At 39.1% G+C, this 13,856-nt stretch overlaps 1 non-coding gene across 1 annotated transcript; it reads right to left on the bottom strand.

Moving 5' to 3' along the window:
* Positions 1–2,718: 2,718 nt before the first annotated feature.
* On the bottom strand, positions 2,719–2,790 carry trnam-cau. The gene has a single exon. It is a non-coding gene; the product is annotated as a tRNA-Met (tRNA).
* Positions 2,791–13,856: the final 11,066 nt, after the last annotated feature.

Genomic DNA, 13,856 nt, shown 5'->3' with positions numbered 1-13,856 from the left:
TTTAAAGCTGTATACATAAAATCAGCACTTTTGAAACGGGAAGTGAAATAGAGGGATATGTTGGTTATTTAGACTCATGTATTGATCATGGTATTTTGAGCAAAACACTTCATAGACATGTTTTTTATATATCTGAGACCTATGCTATTGCCTAAAAATAGCATGATAGGTGACCATTAAAGTGCATCCATCAGGTATTTTGTTAAAAAGATGTCATCAATTTTACACGTTTTTAATTTTGGCATCCTTAAACTTCACTCTATCCCAGAGGACAGGGGCGGACTGGGACTAAAATTCAGCCCTGGAATCTGACCCAGACCGGCCACATTCGGGGGGTGGGGGGCGGTGGCATCAGAACAAAAAATTACAATAGCCTACTATTTATGCAGTTCAAGGGATAATTCTCACCTAAAGAGGGCAGACACTCCTCAGATGTCTTAAACACATGGGACATCGTAAACACACAAACATACAGTACTATTTGTAATTAGCCTAGTTATTAGAAATCAGCTGTTTATTAGGATGCATTAATGCAGTTCAAGGGATACTTCTCACCCACCTCTTGCTCTTGCCCATGCTCTTGTATGTGCCAGTTGAGCTGGTTCTTCCACCAGCTCAACTCTCTGTCCCTCATCATGAACGCAGGAGGCTGGCTGTTCTGAACTTGCGCCCTCATCATCATTCTCTTCATCATCTTGCACTTGTTCTAAACTGCTGATGATAGTGCTCGTAGCAGCGCTGCTGCCAAAAAGATCTGTCAATTTGCGACATTTATATGCTTCACCTGCGAGTGACTTCACCATTTTTCCTCTTGCCTTCTCGCCCATGGATGTTGTAGAGTTATATTTGTATTTATTCATGTTAGCAAACTATGGATAAGCTTAAAATGAGAATAATTTGGGTAAAACTGTGAGCTGCATTTGGGGCCTGTTGACATGTGTTTTTGAGGACAAAGGAAGATGGGGGAAGGGGAGAGCATGTCCTGATTTGCATTCAACTTAGATCTAGCTGCAGTGTTTGTGAGGTTAAGAGAGGTCTCTTGGGTTTCTCTGGTGCTTATCAATAGTAGCAGTTAAGTGAATACTGTTCAAACAATACCTGTGTTTGTGTTTTATATTGATTTCTCTGTTTTATCCTTTCATAAATGTAAGGACTACAAATGGCTATAAACATTCTGGGCTGGTTGGAGTAAACAGGGTTTTATGGCTCTGTGGGGGAGGTGTAGGTATGCAGGCCTTGAGACCTTTTGTTGGAAAGTGAGCCTGTTTGGTTTCCTGCTGCGTTTCCTGCTGCGTTGCGTCTCCCAATGAGATGACCTGAAAAGATGACCAGCTGACCTAACACCAAACCCCTCCTTCTTACTCTGGTATATATCCGGTGGATCCCTGGCGTTCGGCCTCTTCTTCACATGCTGCCCTCGGGTGAAAGTAGCTCTGTAGTATGCGGACTAGAGCAGGAGTAAGCCGGCATTACTCCTTAAGCATTGCAATATAACTGTAATATATCATGTTGTATTGTAATGATTGTATTGCATTGTCATATTGCCATTAAAGTAGATTATTGTTAACGGTTACTTTGTAGCTATGGATTCCTTCCTGTATTATAACCAGCTTCATAGGAACGCGCGGAGATTTGAAAAGCGGACCAGTTATCCCTCCAAATCTCCAACAATGTATAATAAGAACCCCACCGTTTTCTTTGATTTGTATCCATGTTTTTTTCAATCTCCCTGTCTGCCGCATGGGTCTGCCGCGGCGTCTAATCCCTTCTCTTCGTGTGGCCGGTCTTTTTTCTTCTTCGTGTGTGATTATTTGACAGATAATAACCACACAACTGCATTAGCGGCCGCTTTCGCCCTCTGTCGGCCGTCAGCGCAACTTAAAAGATGACGTTAAACACATTTTTTTAAAGGGCCGACCGGCCGTCAACAGCCCTTGACGACCGGCCGTTCTGTGGTTCTCCAGATTCTACAGATGGCCAGTCCGCCCCTGCCAGAGGATGTAGTCAAGGACCATTGTGAGGGCAACCTTTACCACTGAGTGTGTGGACATCTGGCATTTCTTAAAGGCGGTTCCTACACCTCCATATTCCTTCTTTTAAGCAATTCATTAGAGCCCACCATCGTTGGTGTCTTTCAGGATCCTTGGGGTCTAAATCGACGTAAAGTACATCTTACTCATTGGGTCCCCTATAAAGACCGGTGAGCCATGGCCTTACGGTCCCCCACACACTTTTCACACAGGAACAATACCAAAGATCAGCCACATTTTCCTCAAAAGGACAATTGAATATGGGGCATTTTTCACGCTTTCGTAGGGAGACAACTATGTGCTGTTTTCCGTGCCAAATCCTTATGGGAATTAAAAAGGAATGGTGAGTTTACATTTTTCCATACATGCATGCATTTTTGTTCTGTTAATGTCCCTTTTGGTATTAGGCTTGTAGTCAGAGGTGCTAGGCTTTTTTCAACACAACTTACAGGCAGGGTGGCCCTAGTTTCCCACCTACGGAGTTTCCCTTTGATTGCTGGAAGTCTGATATCCTAAAAATCAACGTCCGGTGAGACCGAGGACCGAGGAAATGACAAATAAGTAACTTGAGATCGACCCAATATAGTGTCCACTTTAGCACTAAAGAGTTAAGCAATTTAACATTTTAGATAATGGATGCTTAAGGATGGGAAGGACAAGGACCCTACTGACCCAAAGCTTACACAAATAGCAGAGGATGGTTTCGATCCATCGACCTCTGGGTTATGGGCCCAGCACGCTTCCGCTGCGCCACTCTGCTCGCCTCTTTAAAGAACAGACCCATTACTTAACAGCCCCTCGCACTTCTCGGGGTTGTTTTACCTCCTTCCACAAGTAAAACAAACTGGAATATCACCTACTTTAATTTAAAAGAAGAAATATTCATCCATTTTTTTATATATGTTAAAAACACATAGCAAGGTGAAATAAAACGTTTCATGTCATGACAGCCCCCACTTCAGAAAACACAGTCAGCCTTCAAAATAAAAGCGCTGTAACAAATATACCTAAAAAACACACCAAACATATTCATATACTGGAGCTTAAATTAAGAAATATGTACTATATAATGTGATCAATAATAATTTAAAACAAACTACGTATAACTACCACATTATAAATGAGTGAATGTAAAATGTAATAACAGTTATGAAGACATATCTGACATTTCCACTGGGTGACTAATTTCAATTGATGTTGACACCATCTCACAACGCTCCTAAAATAACATTACTTTCTTCAATTCAATTAAATTCAAAACCTTTATTTATCCAGGTAAAATCCCATTGAGATCAATGATCTCTTTCTCAAGGGAGACCTGCAGCAGTAGGTTCCACAAGAAGACATAAAAACATAAACAACAGAACAACAAAAGGACATCATACAGCAAAATGTACAGGGATTACAATTTACATATTTAACCACAAGTACAGGTACCAACAGCATCTGATTTTGTAGCATCCAACCGAGCTTTAAAAACATGTAGTGGTACTAGCTTGGTAATTTTCCATTCTTTTTGCAGACTGTTCCATGTTAGTGGAGCTGCACATCTAAAAGCTTTCTTCCCTAAGACAGTCCTAGCACTTGGCACATTTAATAAAACCACAGCATGCGATCTCAGGCAATAAGTACTTTCAATTCGCAGAGAGATCAGGGAGCAGATATAAGGTGGTAGTTTATCCAACATGGCTTTGTAAATGAAAAAGTACCAGTGACTGAGCCTCCGTACAGTAAGTGATGGCAAAACCGCCTTGGTATACAGGGTACAGTGATGCGTAAGTGCTTTACAATTTGTCAAAAATCTCAGTGCACTGTGATACGCAGCATCTAACTTGCTCAGGTAATTGGCAGGTGCATTCATATATAACAAATCACCATAGTCCAGCACAGGTAAAAAGGTCACAGTGACTAGCCTTTTCCTGGCCTCAAGCGAGAAACAGGACTTATTTCTGTCAAAGAAACCTAGCCTAACCCTCAGCTTTTTAAGCAGGTTATTGACATGACGTTTAAAAGTGAGACAATCATCAAGCCAGATACCCAAGTATTTGTAACAGGTAACCACTTCAATTTTTATTCCTTGCGTAGTTACAATATCCAAAGTAGTCTCTGGTGTATTTTTAGCTTTAGCTTTAGAAAAGTGCATTACCTTGGTTTTATCCACATTTAAAAGAAGCTTAAGCTCAGAGAGCTGAGCCTGAATAATGTTAAAACAGCCTGTAATTTAACAACAGCCTCGTTAATCGAGGGACCTGCACAGTACATAACGGTATCATCCGCATAAAAATGTAAGGTTGCTCCATCGACATTTTCACCTAAACTATTAATATAGATAGAGAATAAAAGTGGACCTAAAACAGAACCTTGTGGTACACCATTAGTGATGTTTAACCACTCAGAAGACAGCCCATCAAAGTGAACACATTGGGACCTTTCAGAGAGGTAATTCACAAACCACCCACTGCATGGCTGGACATGCCAATACTGACCAGCCTTTGCTTCAAAATGCGATGATCGACGGTATCAAAAGCTTTGGATAGGTCAACAAATAGAGCTGCACAACTCTGCTTATTATCTAAAATACTCGTAATATCATTTACCACTTTCATTGTGGCAGTGATGGTGCTGTGTTGCTTTCTGAAGCCTGACTGATGTTTAGACAGGATGTCATTGTTACATAAAAACACCTTTACCTGTTCACTCACTAGGCGTTCAAGAACCTTGGCCAGAACTGACAATTTAGAGATGGGTCTATAATTGTTTAATAAGGTGGCCTCCCCTCCTTTTAGTAGTGGCAGGACATAAGCTGACTTCCATACTTTTGGGATTTTGTTCGTGCTGAGGGAGAGGTTAAAAAGAGTAGTGAGAGGTGGAGCAATAAAATCTGCAGCTATCTTTAAAAAGAAAGGTTCTACGTTGTCCGGACCAGCTGGCTTTTTAGGATCTAGCTTGGTTAAGACTTCACGAACAACATCAACAGTAAAAGGAGTAAAACTGAAAGGGTTTTCCAGACCACATTGTTCTGAGTCACCGACTGTGGTGTTCACAGAAGCAGAGTTAGTCACAGAATCAAACAGAGAGCCACAGGACACAAAATGCTCATTAAAACAATTTAGTATGGTGGTCCTATCCGATATAGTGCCAGATACTGTGGTAAGGCACGGAGGTAGCTCATTACGGATATCACCGGTGGATATAGATTTTATGGCTTTCCAGAATTTTCTAGGGTTGTTCAGGTTCTTTGTGGTTACTGACAGATAGTACTTTGATTTAGCACTTTTGACATGTGAAGTGAAGCTATTTCTTAGCTGCCTAAAACGCAGCCATTCTACCTCTGAGCCTGAATTCCTAGCCTTTGCCCAGGCCTTGTTTCTCTCATGTAGGAGAATAGATAATTCAGCAGAAAACAAAGGATTGTCTCGTCCCTTTACTCTAAATTTACGCAGGGGTGCATGTCTATCTATAATTTCCATAAAACCAAGATAAAAATAAGACCATGCGGTTTCCACATCAGCACACAGATCGATTTTTCCCCAATCAAAATCAAACAGATCATGCACAAAACCCTGCTCCACAAAATGTTTTATGTCTCTCTTGATGATAATACGAGGTTTAACCTTTTGGACCTTAGTGTCCCTAATTGTGGCTCCAACACAGTGGTCACTCAGATCATTTATGGGGAACATTAGTTAAAATGAGATCAATTAGGGAGGATTTATTTGGGGACTTAATATTAGGGCGAGTAGGACTGTCAACAATCTGAGTAACATTCAAAGAGATACAAAGGTTTTTAAAATCCTCTGACACTGCAGTTAACCAGTCCCAGTTAAAATCTAGCACTATTTCCTTGTAGTCTAGTTGCGATAAAAGATTTGCTAGCGAAGACAAGGAGTCTTTGACAGCTGAGGGGGGTCTGTAACAGCCCACCACCATGACCTGTTGACGCTTTGCCACTTCTATATTTAAGGCTAACAATTCAAATTGCTTACTGATAGATTTGGAAACTACAGCGGTTACACTGAACTTATTCTTAACATAAATGGCAACGCCGCCACCTTTATTAGGCCGGTCGGTACGATACACATTAAAACCATTTAAGGCAATGTCAGAGGCCAAAATAGATTTGTTTAGCCATGTTTCTGATAAAACAATGACGTCAACGTCAGTTGAGCTCGCCCAGATACGGACACAATCTAGTTTACCTAACAGACTGCGCACATTCAAGTGGATGAAACCCAACCCAGATCTAGCTTTAAAATCAGCAGGAGTAGCGATCTGACTACTACTACTGGGCGGACCAGGGTTAGGTTGTACATTTCCTGACAGTAATAACAACAACAAAAACAGGCATCTTTTCCTCTTAAGCGACACACATACATTTTCATCTAATTTAGAAACACCGGAAAAGTCTGCGAGAGTGTGATTAGAGCTTAAGAAGCAGTCCTGAAGAACCATCATCGCAGGAAAACAAAAAAGACAAACATATTTTGTCGAGCAGATTGACTGTGACAAGGCAAACGGTAATTGTTTGTGTAACACATCCGAACTTTTGCAGGGGATGAAGCACAATTTAAAATGTATGCTGTTTAAAATCTCAAATTAGATCTATTGTCCATCTATATTTTGATTATTATTTAATGGAAACTGTCCATAATCAAAGAGTCATTCGAAGTCAATCAAATACTTATTTCACTTCAGGGTGATAGCAGGACACCCCATCTAGTCACTCAGAGAGAATCAGGACAATCTGATGTACAGTTTCAAAATAGAAGACCTTTGAAGTCTCATATATGAGCAATCGTCCTTCTGTTTGTATCCAACAGTTAAAATGTTCAAATTAAATTGAACCAGAATTGTCCCCCTTTTTTCTTTAACAGTGAAGAAAATTGGATATGTTAATGAGATTTTGACCGCAAAACTCAAAATGTCCCCGGTTTTAATTTTGAAAATCTGGACACCTTACCGTAGTGGTATCAACCGATACAGCTCTTGCGACACTGGATTTGGTCATGGGCTGTCTTGTAACAATCTGCTGACATTTCTTTCCCAAGATCATGTCTCACTGAAGGTTACAGTGAACACCATTTGTCATAAGTGGGATTCAAACCCACGCCTCCAGAGGAGGCCACTGTGTAAATAGCGGACGCTAACAAAGTTTACAAGTTTTTACGTTTTTATGAACATGGTGACTCTTATTACAGTGTTGTATATGATATGACTAGAAGTTTACAATTCATTCAAACTGTGGTGTCGTGTTGTCATATAGATTAATTGAACTATTAAGGTCACAAAAACTGCCTTATCTGACGCTCTGTTTATGCTTTGTTAGCCGGCCGCCGGATACTGCTAACTCTTACTGTTAATGTAATTTATTTAGGTGGCGATAAAAACCGCATTTCGTAATATTTTTAGACGATACTATACATTCAGATGGATACCCGAATATATTAAGGGTTGTCATGTGTTTTATTGGAAGCGGAACAGCTGAAATAACATTATTTACTACGTTATGACACATTATTAAGTAGCCTACTAGGCCTTTATTTACACAGGCTACTTGCCCAAGAAGGTAGCTGACGCTAGTCAAATGCTTTTCTAATTCATGATATTTTCAAACACACAATTTACTTTTTATATAAAACCTCCAATGTAAAGGTCAAGTATATATAACATTTATATTGTGTTTTTTTTTTTAATAGAGGGGTTTTCTGTGCTTACCTTTCACTACAATTGACCTAACGATTTTTATATGTTTTATAGGAACTACAAAACCATGTTATATACAATAAAATACATTTCATTAATTAGAAAATGCTATTTGTATCAAATAAATCATTAGGAAATTATTATTACATACACAAATGTGTCTGTGGTGACAGGGCCTGATATTTTAGTAATGCAATTCATATTACAATGTGTTTTATTAAAGCATGAAACCATGCTTAGGTATGATATGTTAGTCATAGTTTTTACATGTCCTCTATGAAATTAAACATTCAGAATCAAGAGCAGGTTATTATCCCCCCAATCATAGAATTGGAAATGTACACTGTGTTAAAGGTCCCTAAATGTTTTCTTATACAAATATTGTATATGATTGTAATTAAGGTTCTTATGAGCTGTCTTTCAAACACATTGGAGAGGCTTTCAAGGCTTGCTGCCAGAAAGATCTTTTTAACCCAAACAATAACTGAGACCTGACAGCTTACTCCTCGTAAAAGTGTTTCACTTGATATATATGTTTCTGATGTTGTTTCTATGCATTTAAAATTGTTCTCACATTTATGACTCTAAACGTCTAAGATGTAGGGATGTACACTTTCAAAACAATTCATATTATAGAAAGACTTAAGTTGAGTTGAGTCATAATAATATACTATTTATATAGCACTTTTCACAAATGAAATACAAAACAAAGTGCTGTTTAACAAGGGACTATATTTAAAATAAACATAAAACTGTGACAGAATGCCAAATGTATGGAAAATGACTTATATTGTTCCCTTCATGGGTTCGAATCCCGCTTGCAGCGTTTCCGAAAAATGTAAAAAACATTAAAAGTTTCCCATGTGTGCCACTGTGCCCATATAGCTAAAAACACATCAATCAAGTACAAATTTCACTTTTTTCTTTTCTTTCTCATTTTTTTCTCCCTTTTGTCTTCTTCCCCTTCTCCCCCTCTTCTTCCCCCTTCTTCCCCTTCTTTAACGGCAGAGTGTTCCCCAGCTTAACGCAGCGCCTTGGACCGCTCGGCCATCCTGACTGAAAAAGGCTATTCTACAGTACACCATGGTTGAAAAAATAAAACTCAGTAATGCTCATTAATGAACTGACCCATTAATGAACAGCCCCTCACACTTCCCGCGTTGTTTTACCTCCTTCCACGGGTAAAGCAAACTGGAATATCCCCTACTTTGATTTCGAAAGAAGAAATATTCAAGAGGGTGCTGTGGCTTAGTTGGTTAAAGTACCTGTTTAGTAAATAAGAGATCCTGGCTTCAAATCCCAGCAGTGCCTTATTGTAGCACAAATAGTCTCTCTCTTTGGCCTACTTGAATAAGTCATAAAGGTTCCAGATACCCAAAGGAGTTAATTGAAACCAAAAAGTGGACAAGCCTCAGTATTTTTTTTAAATAACCATTTTTCCTCCTGGTCTCTCGCTGTCATGCCTCTGCTCCCCCCAGGGGGGGGGGGGGTTAGGGTTAGATGATTTCTGATAATCCATCAGCAATAAAGCTAGTTTCTCAGTTTTCAGATTTCAGAGCGTAAGGTTTCGCTTTGGGCAACTGCGTGCGCATAGCTCTCACTTCTCAATGGTAACGTGTGTGTATGTGGAAATTCCCCTTCGATTCTATTGGCTCTAACGGTTAAAAAGAGGTGTCAATCACCAAAATCGACCAATGGGTTCCAGAGAAACGGCAAATCCATCCAAATCCACCCAAATGACCCCAAAGGTGGGTTCTTTTTTTCTAAATCTCTCTAAAAAGGTCAAATGTCACTTGTTTTGCATCAATCTTGATAAAGGGTATTTATTATATGTTATAGTTTGGATTCCTAAAGCTTTTAATCTACCATCCCATCATTCAAGGGTGGTTTTCACTATAAGTATAATGTTTATTTTTTGGATGGACACTATAATTTACTTTTTTTTTTGTATATGTTCAATCTGAATTGACTTTACAATAAAACACTTATATATTGATTCTGACTTTTCTACATCCAACTCACAGGTTTATCATTGCTTTGAGATTTGTTTTAATTAATTTACCCCTTTCAGAACTGAAGGTATGGTCATTTGTTCTGGGAATGTCATTTTCGAGCCTGAGGCCTGAAAAACAGGCTTGGGGCTTAACAGGTTAAATAACTGTTTTGATGTGTTCCAGTCAGGCTTTCGTCCAAACCACAGCACTGAGACTGCTCTTGTAAAGGTCTTCAATGACATCTACTTAAACACAGACAGTGGCAGAACTTCAGTGTTAGTATTATTAGATCTCAGCGCTGCGTTTGACACTGTTGACCACAACATATTACTAGACCGACAAGAAAACTGGGTGGGACTTTCGGCAACAGTTTTAAATTGGTTTGAATCCTACTTAAAGGACAGAAACATCTTTGTTTCTATAGGTGAATAAAAATCTGAGTTGACAAATATGACATGTGGGGTTCCTCAAGGCTCCATCTTGGGGCCTCTTCTCTTTAACATCTACATGCTACCACTGGCTCAGATAATAAAAAACAACAACATAAGTTACCATAGCTATGCGGATGACACCCACATTTACATAACCACTTCACCAGGAGACTATTCTCCAGTTAAAACACTGAGTAAGTGCATTGAACAAATCAATGACTGGATGTGTCAGAACTTTCTCCAATTAAACAAAGATAAAACTGAGGTAATGGTTTTTGGAGCCAAGGCAGAACGTATAAAAGTTAGCGCTGACTTCAGTCTGCAATGTTCAAAACAACAGATAAAGCCAGAAATCTAGGTGTAGTCATGGACTCTGACCTGAGTTTCAACAGTCACATTAAAACTGTTACTAAATCAGCCTACTATCACCTAAAGAATATATCTACGATTAAAAGACTAATGTCACAGCAGGATTTGGAAAAACTTGTCCATGCTTTTATCTTCAGTAGACTCGACTACTGCAATGGTGTCTTTGCAGGTCTCACTAAAAAATCTATTAGGAAGCTGCAGCTGATTCAGAACGCCGCTGCTCGAGTCCTAACTAACACTAAGAAAGTGGATCTGTTGTGCAGCGTCAAAAGTGTTAGTCAGTCATGTTTCATGTTTATGTTGTATTGTTTTTCAGTTCCTGTTTTGTTGTTGTCACGTCTCATTTCAGGTTCCTTGACTCCCTTTCCTTATGTGTTCTCCTGCCTTCATCAGCGTCAGCCCCGCCCCTGATTATTTTCACCTGTGTCTTGTTGTTGAGTGTTTAAATTCCCCAGTCTCCCAGTGTTCAGTGTCAGTTCGTCTTGTCCTGTCCTCATGTCAGAACTCTGCTCATCAGTTTTTGATTCTCTTGACACATGCCTGATTCATGCTCCTGAAAACGTTTTGGAAATATTGTTCCTCACGTTGTGAGCATTTTTTGTTGAGCCTTTTTGAAACTCTTTATTTTTGTCACCTCGCAAAGAGTATTTTTTCTTTTTGTATATCCTTTTGGCAAATAAAAGTATATTACTTATACTTTATCTCTGTCTCCCGGGTTGTGCATTTGAGTCCTTATCCTTTTGTAACCAAGTTCGTAACAGGATCAGTCCAGTTCTGAAATCTTTACACTGGTTCCTCACTAACACTAAGAAAGTGGATCAGTCCAGTTCTGAAATCTTTACACTGGTTCCTCACTAACACTAAGAAAGTGGATCAGTCCAGTTCTGAAGTCTTTACACTGGTTCCTCACTAACACTAAGAAAGTGGATCAGTCCAGTTCTGAAGTCTTTACACTGGTTCCTCACTGACACTAAGAAAGTGGATCAGTCCTGTTCTGAAGTCTTTACACTGGTTCCTCACTAACACTAAGAAAGTGGATCAGTCCAGTTCTGAAGTCTTTACACTGGTTCCTCACTAACACTAAGAAAGTGGATCAGTCCAGTTCTGAAGTCTTTACACTGGTTCCTCACTAACACTAAGAAAGTGGATCAGTCCAGTTCTGAAGTCTTTACACTGGTTCCTCACTAACACTAAGAAAGTGGATCAGTCCAGTTCTGAAGTCTTTACACTGGTTCCTCACTAACACTAAGAAACTGGATCAGTCCAGTTCTGAAGTCTTTACACTGGTTCCTCACTGACACTAAGAAAGTGGATCAGTCCAGTTCTGGAGTCTTTACATTGGTTCCTCACTAACACTAAGAAAGTGGATCAGTCCAGTTCTGAAGTCTTTACACTGGTTCCTCACTAACACTAAGACAGTGGATTAGTCCTGTTCTGAAGTCTTTACACTGGTTCCTCACTAACACTAAGAAAGTGGATCAGTCAAGTTCTGAAGTCTTTACACTGGTTCCTCACTAACACTAAGAAAGTGGATCAGTCCTGTTCTGAAGTCTTTACACTGGTTCCTCACTAACACTAAGAAAGTGGATCAGTCCTGTTCTGAAGTCTTTACACTGGTTCCTCACTAACACTAAGAAAGTGGATCAGTCCAGTTCTGAAGTCTTTACACTGGCTTCCTGTCTGTCAAAGAACTGATTTCAAAATACTGCTGCTGGTTTATAAAGCACTGAATGGTTTAGGCCCAAAATACATTTCTGACCTCCTGCTAAATGATGAACCATCCAGATCTCTCAGGTCTTCAGGGACTGGTCAGCTTTCTGTCCCCAGAGTCAGAACTAAACATGGTAAAGTTATTATTAATATTTAGTTATTATTATGCTCCAAATATCTGGAACAGACTCCCAGAAAAAGAAGACTTTTCTTTTTGCCGCTGCTTTTAATTGAACTATTCATATCTTAAACTGCACTGTAACTTTTATCCATGTATTTTGTCTTTTAATGTTTATTTTATTATCTTTTCTTTTTAATGACTGATTTTAAATGCCATTTTCTTAATGTTTTTCATGTTTGTAAAGCACTTTGAATTCTCTTGTGTTGAAGGCACCTGTTGAAAGGTGCTATATAAATTGCCTCGCCTTGCCTTGCCTCGCCTTGCCTCGCCTCGCTGACAAGGAAGACAGATGCGAAGAGATGGGTTTTTAGTTTGCTTTTGAAGGAATCAATGGACAGATGCTCGGAATGAAAAGGCTCTGCCACCAACGGATTTATTTATCTGCACTCTCCCTGGCTGCTGCTGCTTTGGTGGCTATGTTCTGGAACCCTCTGTTTGCAACCATTAGTGTGAATCGTTATTCCTAATTGTTTTAACTGCAATCTAATTTGTCTTAATTGTTTTCTTTGCAAAGAGAATTTAGATTACTCTGATTAAAAAAGACTAAATCAATTTGGTTCCAATACAGAACACCTGCATGTTTGTCAATAGCTTGTGCAGCTGTCATTGGACATGTGTTGTTTTTTGAGATTATTGTCAAGAATCAACCCTGTCTCCTCAAAATTACGTTCCCACAGAACTAAACTGCATTCTCAATTAAGTTTAGCGAGAAACTTATTTTCTCCCACATTACGTTTGTTTTGGACGTAACTCAAATACGTTCATTTTCTACATATATTTGCCATTTATTATCTTGCTTTCCTACAATGCGCCCTGCCACGCACGGGGCTGCTATTCATTCAAACAATCTTGCTGGCCTTTATTATTATTATTAGGATACTATACGTTTATACAAAGAGAAAAGAATGTCACGATCTCATGTTTTCTGGCCACAGTAGTTGCTTTAGAGAATTTTACACCCGGAAATAAGTATTCTCTCCAATGTCGATTGATTTTACAGTGATATCTGCATTACTCATCAACTCAAAAACACCAGATTATCCTTGTTAATTACACAACATTGATTGGTTTAAATGGTGTACAATGATTTTGTGTTTTTCCCCTTCGATTCGGAGAAACAAATAGTTTTTTCAGAGTTTAGGATGGAGAAGATCTTTAAAATATTGCACATTTAAAATATTCATCACACTTACATTACATTGCATTTAGCTGATGCTTTTATCCAAAGCGACTTACAATAAGTGCGTTCGACCAACAAGATACAAACTTGAAGAAAACAGAATCATATAAGTACATCAGGCTTCATAGAGCAAAAACATTTCAAGTGCTACTCAACTGGCTTTAGGTAAGCCAGTCCTTTATTAGTATATAAGTGCTTTGTTAATAGTTCTATTGCTCGAAGTGGAGTCGAAAGAGATGAGTTTTCAGTCTGCGCCGG

The sequence above is a fragment of the Gymnodraco acuticeps genome, unplaced genomic scaffold (genome assembly GCF_902827175.1).
Source record: "Gymnodraco acuticeps unplaced genomic scaffold, fGymAcu1.1, whole genome shotgun sequence".
NCBI classification, from domain to species: domain Eukaryota; kingdom Metazoa; phylum Chordata; class Actinopteri; order Perciformes; family Bathydraconidae; genus Gymnodraco; species Gymnodraco acuticeps.
The sequence above is the reverse complement of the archived record's forward strand: the minus strand, read 5'-3'. Positions and strand labels throughout refer to the sequence as shown.